Here is a 16,245-nt window from a genome sequence, read left to right as displayed (position 1 = left end):
TCTATCTGTCTATTTGGATAGACATTTTTTTTTCGTAAAAATGAGCGTTTACATTTTGTTCTGTTGTTTTTTTCCTAATGCTCTGTCTTGAGTATTGAAGGTCATTATACCACCTCTATGCCTGTGTAAAGAGAGTCTGTGATGGAAAACACTGCCAAATAGGAAGAGCTTGCTTTGAACCTCCACTGTGCCCCTCTGAGCCTTAGTTTACTCCTCTATAAAATGATTCTATATAAAAGGATTCCTTCAAAGGTTAAGATGAGGGTGAAATACACTACAGACTGTGCTCCCCATAGCTTCTTGGATACCAGCCAAGAGAGACCCCCGGAACCACTGAGAAAAAGCAAACCTGCTTCTATCTTTCATTCTTAGGCTGGAATTGGAGGGGGGGGGGCGTCAATTACAATTTTTCACAGTAGAATTTAAAATTATTTTTTCAGTGCTGAGTAACATTAAAATGCCAAGCAGTCCCTTAACAGATGCATTCAAGTTTTGCGTAGGACATTTTCTCTGGACTCAGTTTTATTTATTCAGCTGCAAGAGAATTCCTGAAGCCAGGTATGTGGATTGGAAGGTATGTCTGATAGGGAATCTGTGACCTGTGCCTGCCCTTTGTGGGGGCACCCTCTTGCCTGGGGGGGATGTCAGCCCTTCTCAGTACGGAAGGGGGTGCGGAGGGTGGCTACCGATCCTGTCTTTGGAGGCATTCCCTTCTGATACCTACTTTAACTTTTTCACTTCCCTCATTGCCCTTCTGGCACTAAACTACAGCCACACTCTGTTCCCCTTCCTCTCTATAGTCTCTCCCCTACCACCTTTTACTCGTGTAAACCCCAACCCTAGATTAAACTTTACGGTCCCACTCCTCTGATACTGCTTTGGGACTGAGGAATTCATTTTTAAACCCATGCCCTTTGACCTCTGCTGCTGCTTGGCCTCCCTCATGTTTCTCTGCCTTGTCTCTCATCCGGTCTCCGTGACTGTTGTAACTTGCTCCGTCTGCTGTCCTCTGGCTCCGGATCCATTCGTCGGTCCTCCCTCTTAGTCCGTGGTCCTGTTTCCTGCCTTACTGGGAAGGTGGAGGTCATGTGGCTTGAACTCTGAACTCTCACCCCCACCTCATCCTTTCTCCCCATCTTGGCTCTCTCTTCCTTGCCAGAGCCCAGCTTGGAAAACCTTCCCCTCTACCTCCAGAAACAGTCTCCTGGCTGTAGGCTCAGCACCACCTAGCGCTAACTTGGGCGGGTTACTTAGCCTCTCTGGGCCTCCCTTCGTTGCAGAACATGACTAATAAAATCGCCTTGCAGCTCTGGTTGTGGGGCAGATGGAACTCAGCTCTGCTGCCTGTGTTAGCTGTACCTGGAGTACATGTCGGTGCTTACGCGCCCTCCCCTTCTTGCATCTCGGTCCATTCCTCCGCCTGGCTGCCTCCCCCCAACACCCCCGGGGCCTGCAGACGTGCTCCCCTTCCTCGGAGCCCCTTGCCCCTTCTTGGAGCTGCTGCCCATTTCTCTCCTGGATTCCACCGAAGCAGCAAAGAGTAGCCCCACCTGCTGCTTCTACCATCTTGTGAACCCCTGGCATCTTCCCTTATCCTCTGAAACTGAGCCCAGGCTCCCTGGTTTCCTCCAGATGTACCCACTTTGGATCTCTGGGCCACAAGCCACCCTGGTTTTTCTTCCCCGTCGGCTCCCCACATGTGACTTTCTTCAGGAGTTTTGCTCACATGCCGCCTCTGCATGCTCTTGCTCCCCACATGTGAGCCTGCCCCTCCAGTCTTCAGGACTCTCTCCCATCTTGCGCCCACCTTTTCCACTGTCTGCTGGGCCGCGCTCTCCGGGTGAACCCCCCCCTCTGTGTATGAGCCCCCAGTTAGGCATGCGGCATGCCCAAGGATGAACACCCATCCCCCTACTACCAAATCTCTTTTCCCTCCTGATCTTCCTGACTCGGGGGTTGAGATGCAGGGGCTGCTGGTACCTCCCTCTCCTCCCTGATCCCATGCCTGGACAGAGTGAGTGTTCGGCAAACAAAGGGTGGAAACCAATGAATCCCACAGGATGCCAACTCCTGCCATTTTCTTTCTTTCTTTCTTTCTTTCTTTCTTTCTTTCTTTCTTTCTTTCTCATTCATCCCTGTTCAATTCCCACAGCAGCCATGGTGACAGACATTTTATATACTTATCCCAATGAATCTGTACCACCCGGTAAGGAGGAAATTGTGTTTTTCCTATTTTACAGATATGTGGCCCCCATGGCTGGGGTGGGGGGCGGTTAGGGAACTTGCTAAACACACAGCTGGTAAGTGGCAGAGCTGGGATTGGAACTTGCATCCACCTTCCTCCAAATCCACATTCTTCTTCTTTATATTTTAAAAGATTGATAGATTGACTGATTGAAGAAAGAGCCCAAGTGGGAGGGGCAGAGGAAAGGGAGAAGCAGGCTTCCCACTGAGCAGGGGAGCTGGATGCGGGAGTCCATCCCAGGACCCTGGGATCATGACCTGAGCTGAAAGCAGACACCTAACCAACTGACCCACCTGGGCGCCCCCCTTCCCAGTCCACATTCTTAATCCTAAACTCTCCTGCCTCTAGCAGTTCCAACAGCGGGCTATGCTTAGTAGGTGCTGCGAGCTGAATACCATCTACAGAGACTCTCTCTTCTGTGGCTGGATTGTTTGTGTGCTACTGTTCTATTTACCCTGCTGTCACCCCAGCTCATCGCTGGCTTATTTTAGGGTCCGTGCCTTAACCCTTAGTGTTAGCACTTGAAAGCTTTGGGGCCTAGAAGCAGGAATGTGACCATCTCTTCAGATAGGGCCTCTGTTTCTTTTCCCTGTACGAGAGAGTTGGACCAGTTAATTACAAGAGCCTGTCTAGCTCTTATGCTCTGTGATTCTGTTTCACGGTTCTACTTTTGAGCACACAGTAGGTACGGTGAGCACACAGTAGGTACGGCTACGCAATACATGGACAGCAGAAGAAGCAGCACCCTGGCTGTCAGGGAGATGACAGAGTTACTCTGGGAGACAGAGCAAACATTCAGGAAACTGCCAACAATGTAAGGCATTATGTAATTATGCCTGTGATCTCAGATTATATACATTTGTGATGGTTCAATAAAGGAGAAGAAAAGCTGCTGCTCTCTTAAAAGAAAAAAAGAAGAAAAAAACACATAAAAGGAGCAGTTAGTGAAAAGCATTCGGTCTGGCCAGACTTCTTGTCAGATCTGCTACGCTCTTCCCTCTCAAAGTCATTCGTTCATTCCGTAAATACTTACTGTCCGCTAACGGACCGGGCTCTGGGGACATTGCCCCAGACACAACACCTCCCCAACCCTCTCACTGCTGCAGGAGTTGTCTCTGACACCCAGCTTTCATCTGGTTCCTGCCCTGCCGAAGAACCTTCTCGGCTTTCCTGCTCTCTGCAGAATCAGTGAGCTGACCTCCAGCCCTGCCTTCCCCTCCTCTTACCCTCCCCCTGCCCTGCAACCTGGACCTGGTCTGCTGGCCGTTCCGCAAGCCCCCCATACATATTTTCATGTCTGAGCTAGAGGGCTGCTTTCTCAGTCAGCCTGGCAGGCTTTTATTCCTCCTTCAAAGCCCAGCTCGAATGCCACGATGGCAGCAGTCTTGCGGTCCCCCGGAATGCCTTTGCCCACCTCTGGGACACCTAATGGCCTTGTTTAGGTCTCTGCCTCCCATTTTGGATTGTGAGTTTCTTTTTTTTTTTTTAAGATTTTATTTATTTATTTGACAGAGAGAGATCACAAGTAGACAGAGAGGCAGGCAGAGAAAGAGAGGGAAGCAGGCTCCCCGCTGAGCAGAGAGCCCGATGCAGGACTCGATCCCAGGACTCTGAGACCATGACCTGAGCCGAAGGCAGTGGCTTAACCCACTGAGCCACCCAGGCGCCCGGATTGTAAGTTTCTTAAGGGATCTTTATGCCCTGTCTTATTCATCCGTGGGTCCCCAGAATCTAACCCTGTGCCTGAACAAGGATTTCTGATGCATGGCCAACCGAACAGCATCTGTAGAGGCCTGAACAGCAGGGCTCCCCTCGAGCTGCTAGACTCCTTCACTGTATGCCTTGCCCCCCACCCCGCCCTCCACAAAGGTGACAGGATGATTGAGGAGGCATCTGTCTCTACTGTCTCTTGTCTCCAGACAGTAGTGGGGAGACTTGGCCAGAAGGGCCTCACTTTGGCCCTGGGGGAGGGGGGTTAGCGGCCGCGGCGGTGGAAACCACGCGTGGCCGCAGGCTGCAGGGAAGGAGGCATGCGTGTTGGGCTTGGCTGGCAGGGGTTTCTGCACTCCAGAGCACAAGTGGGTAAGGGTGTCAGGCGGGCAGGCTCTGTGCTGCACACACCCGCCGCAGGGCTGGGCCCCAAACGCCTTCTGCCCTGGGAAGAAAAGGAGGCATTGTGTGCTCTGGCTGTGCTCCAAGGGAAATATTCCTGTTGTTCTTCTATTTTAAACTGCTCCCTTTTTAAAGAAGGAAAGTCCAGAAGTGAAAAGCTCTCTCCCACCCCAACACATCCTGCCCACCAATTTCAAATCAGCCGCCGCCTTGAAAATCTCCATGAATTTATTAATCCATCGATTCATTCATTCGAGGACTAGAACTTGGAGGAGCACTGCTATGGCTCGCCCCATATGAGGCACCGGGGAGACCGTCCTTGTCCCTGTGAGACCCTGTTCCTGATCGCTCGCTGCATGTCCACATCCTCTCAAGCCAGACGTCCCTCTGTGGGTCAGCACCCCGCTTCGAGGGCTCCGTTCACCCCTGCCTGTTCTCCGCCTCTGCAGCCCAGTCCGGCACTGTACCTCCTTTTGGAGCCCTGAGTTATGGCCCATCACCCTTCCCTTGACTCAACCCTTGCAGACCAGCATGGCCAGAAGCATGCCGCAGCCTGGGCGGTTAAAAACTTAGGCAGTTAGACCTAAGTTCAACCCGAGCTCTGCCATTCGCTTTTTTTGTGACTTGGACCCAGTGATGAAAACTCTTCTGGGCTTTGGCTTCCTGATCTGCAAACCAGAGCAAATAACACCTGATCTTGCACACGGAGTATTTGGGAGAAGGAAGAGATAGTGGTGCACTGCCTTATCCAGTGCCTACCATACCACAGGCCCCTCAATAAATAATATCAATGAGCAATTATTAAGCACTTACTAGTTGCTTCCTTCCCTCAAAAACAAAAGCAACCACAGTTTCTGTTGGAGTGTTTTCTTCATGCTAAGTGCTCTGTTAGGCATGTTGCCACCTGGACAGCCTGAAAGAGTAGAGAGTACTATTTTATACCCTTACAGAGCTGAAGGAAACTGGCTCAAAGAGGTACAGTGACATGGTTAAGGTCACCAAGCTTATAAGCCTGGGAGCTGGGAATCATGCCAAAGTCTGTTGGGCTCCCCCGCCGTCCTTCCCAGCCACACAGACCACGCCCCCCCCCGCCCCCATCACATGCCCAGCTCCTTGTTCCTGGGACCAGCAGCACCAGCGTCTCCCGAGAGGGAGGTGGAAATGCAGGTCCTCAGGCCCCTTCCCACACCTACTGAATCAGCATCTGCATTTAACAAGATCTGGAGAAACACATGTACAATACAGCTTGAGATGCTCTGAATTTCGGTTCACAAAATGTTTTTCAGACTAGGTGAGAGCAGGACTTGTCAACTCTAGTGCACATCAAAATCACCTCGAGGGCTGGTTAAAATGCAGAACCCTGCCCCCCAGAGATTCTGACTTTGTATCTATCGTTTGTTCCCTGCGCATTTATGATTTTCAGTTCAGGGCTTCCTTGGAGTAGGGAGAGCAGATCTGAGTGGGACCCAGATAAACTCCTGGCTCAGGTCTTAGCCCAAGGTGGCTCGTGGTGTGTAGCTGTTGGAGCCATTAGAGGAAATCTGGGCTGGATTGAGTCCTCACAGAGTCCTTGGCAGCAGCCATCTCCCTGCTTTGGGGGGAACTGGCCCATCAACAGGGATGTACATCTCTCAAGTTGTATGAGGCAAGACCCATACATTCCTCCATCAGCCACTGCATGCCCATAATGTGCACCCACTCCCCTTCACCATGCCCAGGTGAACAGCAGAGAAGTTTAATTTGTAATAAAAGACCCTTGTATCTGGGTGCCTGGGTGGGTGGCTCAGTTGTTAAGTGGCTGCCTTCAGCTCAGGTCATGATCCCAGGGTCCTGGATGGAGCCCCGCATTGCATCGGGCTCCCTGCTCAGCAGGAAGCCTGCTTCTCCCTCTCCTACTCCCCCTGCTTGTGCTCCCCCTCTCTGTGTCTCTGTCAAATAAATAAAATCTTAAAAAAAAAAAAAAAAGCAAACCCTTGTATCTAGCCTGAAAATGTCTTTCTAATGTAGATTTTGAGAGTGCTAGATCTGCAAAGAGCATTTTCTCTAAAACTGGTATCTGTGTAACTTGACCACTGCTATCGAGTTAAAAAGCAATTAAACACCTCAAGACTCCTTAGAACTTTCAAAGATTATCTGAAAAGTAATTGTGTCATATTGATTCAATAATTTTAAGTTAATTAGAAAGTCACAGCATTTCTTAGCTTATTCCTTTGAAAATAAATTTATTTTATGTCTAGACCTACTGCGTGACCAAACAATGTGGTTTATATTTTCAACAGTCATCTGATATTTAAGGAGCATGGCTGGTGATGCAGTTTAATATGAAGAGTCTTTCATTTGCTAAATCCTCCTATCTGGTTCCTTCCTTTTCTATTTAAGCTCCATTGGCAACTTGCTTCATAGACAGCTACAGAACTAGAATCTTAAAGGCAGAGAACACTGGGGTCAAGAGCTTGCTCTCTAGAGTTAGACACACCTCGATTTGAATTCCGGTGCTGCCGCTTCCTAGCTTTGTGCCCTAAACCTGTCATCTGTGAAAAGGATATAGGAGCACCTACCTACTGTACTCCATGTGAAATTAAATAAGTTATCATTCACACAATATCAGATAACATCTGGCTAGTAATAATTACTATTTATAATACTAAAATAATTATTCTGATGATGCCTCAGTTTGGTGATCTGTACAATGGGTGTGTCAGGGAATTACAAATGTCAACACCTGACTATTCAAAACTTCTCTGCCTGTGAAAACTTCAAGTCGTTCCCTTCTAAGAAAATGTCTAGCAGAGTTTTTCTTGGCTCTTGCCCTCAGGGAGGCAGATTGGGGTTGCCCAGGGATAGGAAAGCCCTGGACAAATGGAGCCAGTCCTGAGATTCCTGGTGACGGAGGGAGAGAGAGAGACTGGCAGACGGTGGGTGAGCAGATGCCAGGCATGAGGGAGGTGAATGAGTGAAGAGCCAGGTGGAAGGGTTTCCGTGAGAGTTGATGGAGAACAGAGCGCTGTGCTTCCGAAACAGTTGTTTTGCTGGAAATAGATGCCGAGAAGAGCAGAGAGAGAGAAGGACAATTTTCAGACTTTGTCTCATGCTAAGAATGCACTTCCCCTTTGGTGTTTTCTCCAGAGACTGCAGTGAAGGTTTGGGTTGCCTCCAATTCATTTTTTCCTACTTAACTGCCGTTCCTTTGAACACAACCATTGAGCGGAGGCTGGGCCATGAGGTGGCCATCTTTGCCTCATCTACAGGGGAGTCCTGACGGGGCTCTTCCAGGCCTGAGCGGGGAGGAGTAAGGACACGTACAGATAGGTGGTTAACAGGTGTTGGTGATTATTCCTACTCTACGCATCGTACTTTCCCTGTGGCTAGTGGCTGCCAGCAAAGGTGGCTGTCTTCACCGACTTCACCATAATAATGCCATTATCCCACATTTCACCTGGGGACGCCAGCCACAGTGTTTTTTATTTATTTTTTATTTTTTAAAAATATTTTATTTATTTATTTGACAGATGGAAATCACAGGCAGGCAGAGAAGCAGGCAGAGAGGCAGGCAGAGAGAGAGGAGGAAGCAGGCTCCCCGTGGAGCAGAGAGCCCGATGCAGGGCTCGATTCCAGGACCCTGGGATCATGACCTGAGCCGAAGGCAGCGGCTTAACCCACTGAGCCACCCAGGCACCCCGCCACACTGTTTTTTAAAGAACCAGTCAAATCAGTTTGATATCCTCCAGTACCACACGGCAAACCACGGCCATCTGCAGGAGGTTTATAAAGAAAAGCATTCCATCAAAAGTCTAGACAAGAGAATCTGACCTTTGCCCTGCTGTATGGTATGGACAAGTCGCTGAGGCTTAGTTTCCCCATTAGTAAATGAAGATGATGTCCCAGGTCATGTCTGGTTTTTCTGCTCCCAGCAACAGACAACCAGCAGGAGTGATGGAACACTTGCTACCTACAGACTCAGAAGCAGGAAAGAGAGGCCTTGCCTTAAAGAAAAAAAAATAAATCACCCATAGTTAGGCTAGAAGAAAAGATGTGAGCATCTTTATTTTATTTGTTGTTAGAGTTAATAAAAGTCTGCCTGTGCTGTGCTCCAAATGTCCGACCATTTTGTGACATCTTTGAGCTGCTATGGGCAATACAAACGTGGGATGTGAATTTGGGAAGCACCATTTCTTAGTGACTTTCCCCACATTAAAATAATGCAAAACCCAACCAGAACAGGATGTGACCTTTCTACATACTGCCGATGCTGCACAGGACTTTACACAGGGTCCATCTTCAAGGAAACGTTGAAGTGGATAGAAGTTTCTAGAGTCCTTCCTCTCTCACTGCCTCTCTCTGGCTCATCTCTGAGGATGCCCAGCGTTTATCCAGCTGCATGCAGCCAAGGCTGGGTTCCCCTCATCCCTGCCTGGCCCACAACACAGAGGCCTACTGCTCTTCTTTAGACAAAGCCTGCTGGAGGGGCAGGCGGGGACCTTGGGCAAAAATGAAAAGCCTTTCAACTTGCTTGAAAAGTCTGGAAACAGCCCTGGTTCCACCCAGGTGTCTGGAGATTACTTATCAGGCTCAATTTGGTTTAACTGACTTTCCTGAATGTGCAGGCTGTGCCAAGATAAATCTTTCTCCCAACCCAGGAGGCAGATGCCACAGCCCACGCAAGCCCTAAAGTGTCTGCACCTGCAGCCTCAGTTCCCAAGCCCGGCAGCTGTCTGTGAAGGCCTCCCCTAGATTCTGACCAGGGACAGTGATGCTCAGAGCGGAGGCTGCCCCGAGAGGCTGGGTGCACCGTGGAGGGTGTGGCTGCTCCTACCCTCGAGATGCTTTCACTGAGGTGACCCAGGAGGGAGGAGGTGAGGCTGAATTTCTTGGTTTACTCCGAGCTGTGGTTCCCAAGCTCTCTTGACGATGGCCCAGTTTGGCCAAGGGCAAAATCATGTGGCCCACAGAGCCCACGGGCTCCCACTCTGCAGTGGGAAAGAATTCGAAATAACAGAGGATGAAAGGCAAAGCGAAAAAGAAGCAGAGTGGTTGGGCAGCAAAGACTCAGGACAAAACAGAAACTCTGGAAAGTAATCTACAAGCGACATAAATGAACAGAATAAAAGCAATTGAAAACCAAGCCAACACTGGGGCTGCGGAGTTGCAAAGAGCAGAACCACTCCAGCAAGCTTCGGTGGAAGGGGAATTCAGTGAAGGACATCAAGTCCACCCTCTCCACGATTGCCTGCTTGCAGACCTTCCTTCTCCAGGGCACTTTCTTCCAATTTGAGGTCTGGCCTGTGTGCCTCTACCCTGTCGAGCACAGGTCCCATGCCTGAATCCTAAGTCTGAAGGAGCCTGGCACCGCAAATCCTGGTTTCAGCCTTGCGGGGGTGCGACTGCTAAGGAAGGAAATAACCCAGGCATAGGAAGGGTGTTCACAAAGTGTTGGTGAGCCCAGAAAAGCAACAAATGTCTTCTGTATTAATAACAAAGCACCCTCCAGAGAATTGCGGGAATTCCAGTTCTTGGCCGGTGTGCACACACAGGAGTTTTGCAGCGCTATTTGGAGAGGGATGGAGGTCACACTTCTTTGTAGAACAGAGAATTAATGTTCTCAGTAAACTCTTGTAATGAACTAATTTTTGTTTGTGAACGCCAAGGTTTATTAACACTCAATAACTCACTCATGTCTCTAGTTCCCTAGAAAACGGAGATCTCCTATATGGAGTTTCTTTTTGGAGTGATGAAAATGTTCTAAAATGAGGTTGTGGTCTTTTCAATAACTGGTGCTAGGAAAACTGAATATTCATATGCAAAAGAATAAAGCTGGACCTTAACCTTAAACTGCATACACAAATGACCTCGAAGTATATCAAATTCCTCAACCTTAAAGATAAAGCTATAAAACTTCTGGAAGAAAGCACTGAGGAAAATCTTCACGACAGTGAATTTGACAGCGATTTCATAGATCAGAGACCAAAGCACAGGGAACGAAAGAAAATTCAGATAAATCGAACTTCATCAAAATGAGTAACCTTTGTGCATCAGAGGATACCAGCAAGAAAGCAACAAGACATCCTACACAATGGGAGAAAATACTTGCCAGTCATATACTTCATAAGGGGTTAATATCCAGAAAGATCTCTTACAACTCAACTACAACAAAAACAATTTTGCCAATTCAAAAAGGGGCAAAGGACTTGAATAGACATTTCTCCAAAGAAGCTATACGAATGGCCAGTAAGGACATTAAAAAAGATGCTCAACAGTCATTGGCATTAGGTCAGTAAAAATAAAAACCACTAGAAGATGACACTTCACACCTACCACACTTGCTAGGATGATTAAATAACTTTTTTATTTTTTAATGGGAAAAAAAAACCCAGATATTGGTGAAGATATGGGGAAATTGGAACCATTACGCATTGCTGATGGGAACATGAAATGGTGCTGCTGCCTTGGAAAACAGTTTGGTGGTTCTTCAAAAAGCTAAAAATAGAATTACCATATGACCCAGCAATTTTACTCCTAAATGAAAGCAGGGACTTGAATAGATATTTGTATACCATTGTTCACAGGAGCATTATTCACAGTAGCTAAAAGATGGAAGTAACCCAAGTGTTCATTGATGGATGAATGGATGAACAAAGTATGCTACATACATACAATGGAATAATATTCAACCATAAGAAGGAATGAAGTTTTGCTATATGCTAAGCCTTGGATGGATCTTGAAGACTTGCTAAATGAAATAAGCCCGACACGGAAGGACATATTGTATGATTCCATTTATAGGAGGTAGCAAGAAAAGGCAAATTCATAGAGACAGAAAGTGGCATAGATGTTACCAGGGCAAGAGGGAATGGGGAGTAACTGTTTAGTGGGTCACAGAGTTTATGTTGGAGATGAAAACTTTCTGGGTATATACAGGGGTGATGGTGACAAAACATTACAAACGTATTTAACGTCATTGAATTCTGTACTTACAATTGGTGAAAATGATAAATTTTAGCTTACGTATATGTATTTTATTTTATCATTTCTTTTTATTGTTTTAAAAAGATTTTATTTATTTGACAGAGAGAGAGGCAGCAAGAGAGGGAACACAAGCAGGGGGAGTGGGAGAGGGAGAAACAGGCTTCCCACCCACTGAGCAGGGAGCCCCATGCGGGGCTTGATCCTAGGGTCCTGGGATCAGGACCTGAGCTGAAGGCAGACGCTTAACGACGGAGCCACCCAGGCACCCCTATTTTATTTTTTAAAGAGTTTACTTATTTATGTGTCAGAGAGAGAGTGTGTGCACAAATGGGGAGCAGCAGGCAGAGGGAGAGAAGCAGGCTCGCTGAGCAAGGACAGGAGTCCGATGCAATCCCAGGCAGAGGCTTAACCGACCGATCCACCCATGCGCCCCTGTACATGTATTTTAACACAATTTTAAAAATTAGGTGATGGCAATGTTTGCACAAATCTATACTACAACTATTGAATCATCCAATTTAACTGAGTAAATTGTATGGCATGTAGACTACATCCAAATAAAGCTATTTTAAAAAATCCTTTCCAGCTCTGACAGTTTCCCTGATCCATCCATTCATTCATGTATTTATATATTCACTGAGTCAACATATTTTTGTTGAGTCCCTATCATATCAACTGTTCAGAATAGGGTGATAAATAAATCAAACACACTATCTGCTCTTCCCTCACTTAAAACAGTGTGGGTTTACAAAGGAATCATAGCTAACATTTCTTGACGTATTATGTGCAGAGCATTGGCACAAACACTTACACACTTCTCTCACGTGGTCCTCACAACCATGTACTTAGCTGAATAAGAAATTTGTTCAAGATCACAGAGCCAGGATTTGAACCTGGGCTGTCTTACCTCACAGCCTGTGTGCTCTTAACCATTCATCATATGTGGCAGCTGGGTTCCAGCCACCTGAAATTGGGGTTTTCCTGGAGACCTGACCGGAGGCCCACCTGTCAGGCTGCCTGATCTGGTGGCATTGAAGGGAGAGTTCAAGATGAGGTGGGATGCCCTCCAGAAGGGAGTGAGTGTGGATCATAAGGCCTAAGTCAGGGGGTTCTCGCATAGCCCTTTACAGTAATCATTATGAAGCAGGTAGGATTACATTTTTTAAATGGGTAGGTGATGGAATTCTAAATATAAAATCAAATTCACAATTGAATTTATATTATTATATTAATAGCTAATGTATTTATTATTTGTTGAACACAGCCTGTACACCAGCCTGGGTTCTGAGTGGTTTATATATATCATCATATTTCATCCTCCATGACATGTAGGGTGTAGGACTCTTCCTACTTTACAAATGAGGCACAGAGAGGTCAAGCAATTTTTTCAAGGTTGCACAGCGAGTGGCAGAACTGGGATTCCAGCTGTGGCTTCTCAGTGTGGAGTCCAGACTCTTAACCACCACAGAACTTGCTCTTTGATTACGTTAAGATATACAAAGTAGTGGGATATGAGGTTGTGGGATTATGGTGATTTCCCACCTTTTCCATCCACAAATTGTTAATGTTTTTATTTTCCAAGAATATATCACGATAGTGATTTTTTAGAACAAGAAAAGACATCACATGTCTCTATGATGCTTTCATCTTCTTGCTTCACCGTTTTATTTAGTTGTGTTTGATTTGGCAGTTGCCTGCGCGCTCGGGCACAGACAAAGCCCGTGCAGTGAAGACGTGGGCAGTACTGCAGGAGATAGGGTGAGATGTCAGTGCCGCAGCAGCCCCGTTGGCTGCGGCTGCCCGGATTCCAAGGCAATCTTCCGGGGAGGGCGTGGTCCCCTTCTCATTAAAGCCATATCAACACTAAATATCCTTCTTTAAAGACTTTCCCACCATCCACCCCACCCCCATACTTGTAAGTCTGCGTTATACCACAGTTAAGCACGGTGTGCACACTGAATTCAAATCTGAATGCTCATAGTGCCGATACCTGGGCAACTCACTGCACTGAGCCTCAGCTAATGGGAATCATAGGACCGCTTCATAGGGTTACTGTGCGAATTAAACTGGATGGTGTTTAGAATGGACCTAGGATACCTGGCACAGTGTAGTGTCAACAGAGAGTACTGTATTTAGATGTTATCTAGCTGCTTTTTGATTCATTCCGGTGGTTAGAAATCTTTCAAAAATTGACCATCAGTATCTCTTCTCTTGAGTTGCCCGCTGATGCCCCTTCCTCCTGGGTCTCTTGGTGTGTGGATTTGACAGTGCGTTTGGGTCAAGCACTGAGAGCATTCTGGGAGGGTCTTTTTCCCGGGCTCCCCGGTGCCTTCCATTTTCTCTGGGGAACACTTTTCACTGGTTAGTGCAGCCTCCTTTCTCCCGGAAACTGGCCCTATTTCCACCCTGAGAAATTCTCACCCGCTTTAAAGGGTCGGTCTTGAGAACAGCTGATTTCCCCCTGGACTGCTATAGCCAGTCCAATCCCCCTGGGACTACTATACTTCCAGCTTCTCCGTCCGTTTAAACAGTGTTGGGACAGAGTGGCCGTGGCCGAACCAGTCTGCTCCGAGAGCCTCTGTTTCAGGCGTACCTAATAGCCTGCTCTTCCTTGACCCTGGGTCATCACACCCGCTGCCGAAGAGCTGACCTTCCTGAGCAAAGTGCAAAGCCTAAGGGACTGCTTAGATAAAAGGCACATTCTTTAGATAGTTTCATCTCTTCTTCCCCTTGCCTTGGAGAGTCCACTCTTTTCTCATCGTGGGGCAAACGGGATCTGGGCCAGAAGCTGGAAGTTTCTAAACTGCAAAAGGAATCAGTGTCTCCTCAGCCAAGTGCTTCTTGCCAGAGAAGTTCTTGTGGATAAATGCGTGTGGTCCAAGGGAATCTGCACAGCCAGTGGCAGAACTGGGTGGCGTAACCCAGTCTTAGGATAGTAACCTAAGACGGCTACTATCTTAAGACCTCTGTCAGAGTGAGGCCTAGGGGTGGGGGCGTGCCAGGTTCCAACACAGGGTAAGGGGGGGTCCTCCCACAAGAAGCACACCCCCCTTGAGAGTGGTTGGGGATTTCCCTGAAGACCTTCCTTAAATGCGAAGTCACCTTCTGCGGGGACAGCACCAACCCTGAAGCTTGCGTCCGGATTATCTTGTGTGTCTGCTGCACTCACCGGCAGGTTCTCTCCAGCCTGAGTGGCTGCGAGGAAAGGGTACTAAACTTCGAGACCGAAAATCTGAGTTTGGGTTGAGGCTTTGCCTTTTGTTAGCTTTGTGCTGTTGTGGGGAACCAGCTTTGTTTCCTCATCTGGAAAATGGAGAGCAACATTCCTGGTTCTGCTCACCTCCCTGCCTGACTCCGGAGGGAAATGAGCATGGTAGGCAAATTAGAAAGGTATGAAAGACAGAAGACTTTGTCCTCCTCTGAGAGACACAGCAGTCAGCACAGCGTCTGTCCCAACATCTCAGGGGGGACTCCTTCTCCCCAGAAAGAGGTCTGAAAGGAGGGGAGACTAGGAGGTTCAGAGTGTGTGTCTTCTTTTCCTTGTGGGTCTTCTGTCCCGGCATCTGAGCCAACCTGACTGGTGGCACTGCTGGGGGACTAGTATTTCCTTTCCTCATTCTGCTGGTCTTTTTTCTTCTTCTTCTTTTTCTTTTTTAATCTGATGAGAGACTTGGGGCCAACCGGAGAAGCAGATGTGCTCCCTTGGTACTTAAGGAAGTATCTGGAAAGGTCACCTGTGTTTAGAGCCATCAGTGTTGTGGATAAGTTCAGTTTCACACACCTGACATGGCATCTAGCCTGTGATGCGGTCGGGGACAGAGACACAGAGCAGCAATTAGAATTCGAGAGACACCCGCTGTAGTCGAGGGCAGACAGCCGTGGAAACAGGCAGACTAGCCACTGCTCTTGAGCAGATGCTGAGTGGAGCTTGGAGGAGGGGCAGGAATGGGCCAGTGCTCCGGGAAGAATGCTGGGTCTTGCAAGAAAAGCATTAGGTCTGGAAATAAACCTCTCATCTCCATATTGGATGAGAAAGAATTTATTCCTGGGAGAGGAAAACAGAGTGCTTGTCTCCAACACAGAGATGAACCAGAGGGGAAGAGTGGGTGGCTGAAAAGTCATGGGACCCGGTGACATGGAGAGCTTTTCTTCTCCCAGGGTCCTGGGGAAGTAGCACATGCCTCGAGCCATTCGCTGGCCAGTTTGGAGGGGGGATGGTCAATGATCATTTTAATCCATCAGAGGAACAGCTTGCTCTTTGGTATATTTTTCCATATAACCTCAGAGTTCAAGGAATATTTCTGATATATTTTTTAAAATTCTAATGATCTGGTCTGTGAACTCAGTTAACACAGAAAAATACTTTCAGCAGTTGAGAAAAGTGTATTCTGCTGTCCCATAGTCCTGTCCCTCCCATCTACCGGTGCCCTTTGGGAAGTCTCTTGACCTCCCTCTTGAACAAGGTGCCCTAGAATCTTTCCAGGAAAATAAGGAGTGTGATCCAGTGTAGTAGGAAGAACACAGAATTCTAATCCAAGAATATTCATTTTCATCCATATCCCCTCTTGGGTGAGCCAAGAGAAGTCACAGTGTCTGTCTCATTTTCTTCACCTGTACAATGGAGAGGTTTGTCCCCGTCTGGCTGCCTCAGACTGGTTTGAGGATACAGGGGACGCAGGATGTCAAGTGCTTTCCAGGTGTATTGGACTGGAGACAGGCAGCATTTCAGGGTGACACTGAGCTCTGGCATCAACCGCAGTGTGGGGTAAGCAGGAATCTGCCCTGGTCTTTGAAGCACATCTCGACAGGCTGTGCCTGTGAAGGTCAGAGCTGCTTTGACATGTCTCACTGTTGGAGTTTCACCTCCCAGGACAGCCTCATTTGGCGAGGGCTCAGGGAGGGCAAAGGGAATGAGGTCCCTATCC

At 47.8% G+C, this 16,245-nt stretch overlaps 1 protein-coding gene across 2 annotated transcripts in view; it reads left to right on the top strand.

Annotated features, from left to right (window-relative positions):
• KANK4 (KN motif and ankyrin repeat domains 4) overlaps positions 1–16,245 on the top strand; it is a 67,906-nt gene that overhangs the window by 13,182 nt on the left and 38,479 nt on the right. The window lies entirely within an intron of this gene.

Source organism: Mustela nigripes, chromosome 14 (genome assembly GCF_022355385.1).
Source record: "Mustela nigripes isolate SB6536 chromosome 14, MUSNIG.SB6536, whole genome shotgun sequence".
NCBI lineage: Eukaryota > Metazoa > Chordata > Mammalia > Carnivora > Mustelidae > Mustela > Mustela nigripes.
Note: the sequence above shows the minus strand (reverse complement) of the source record. Positions and strands in the feature narration are given on the sequence as shown.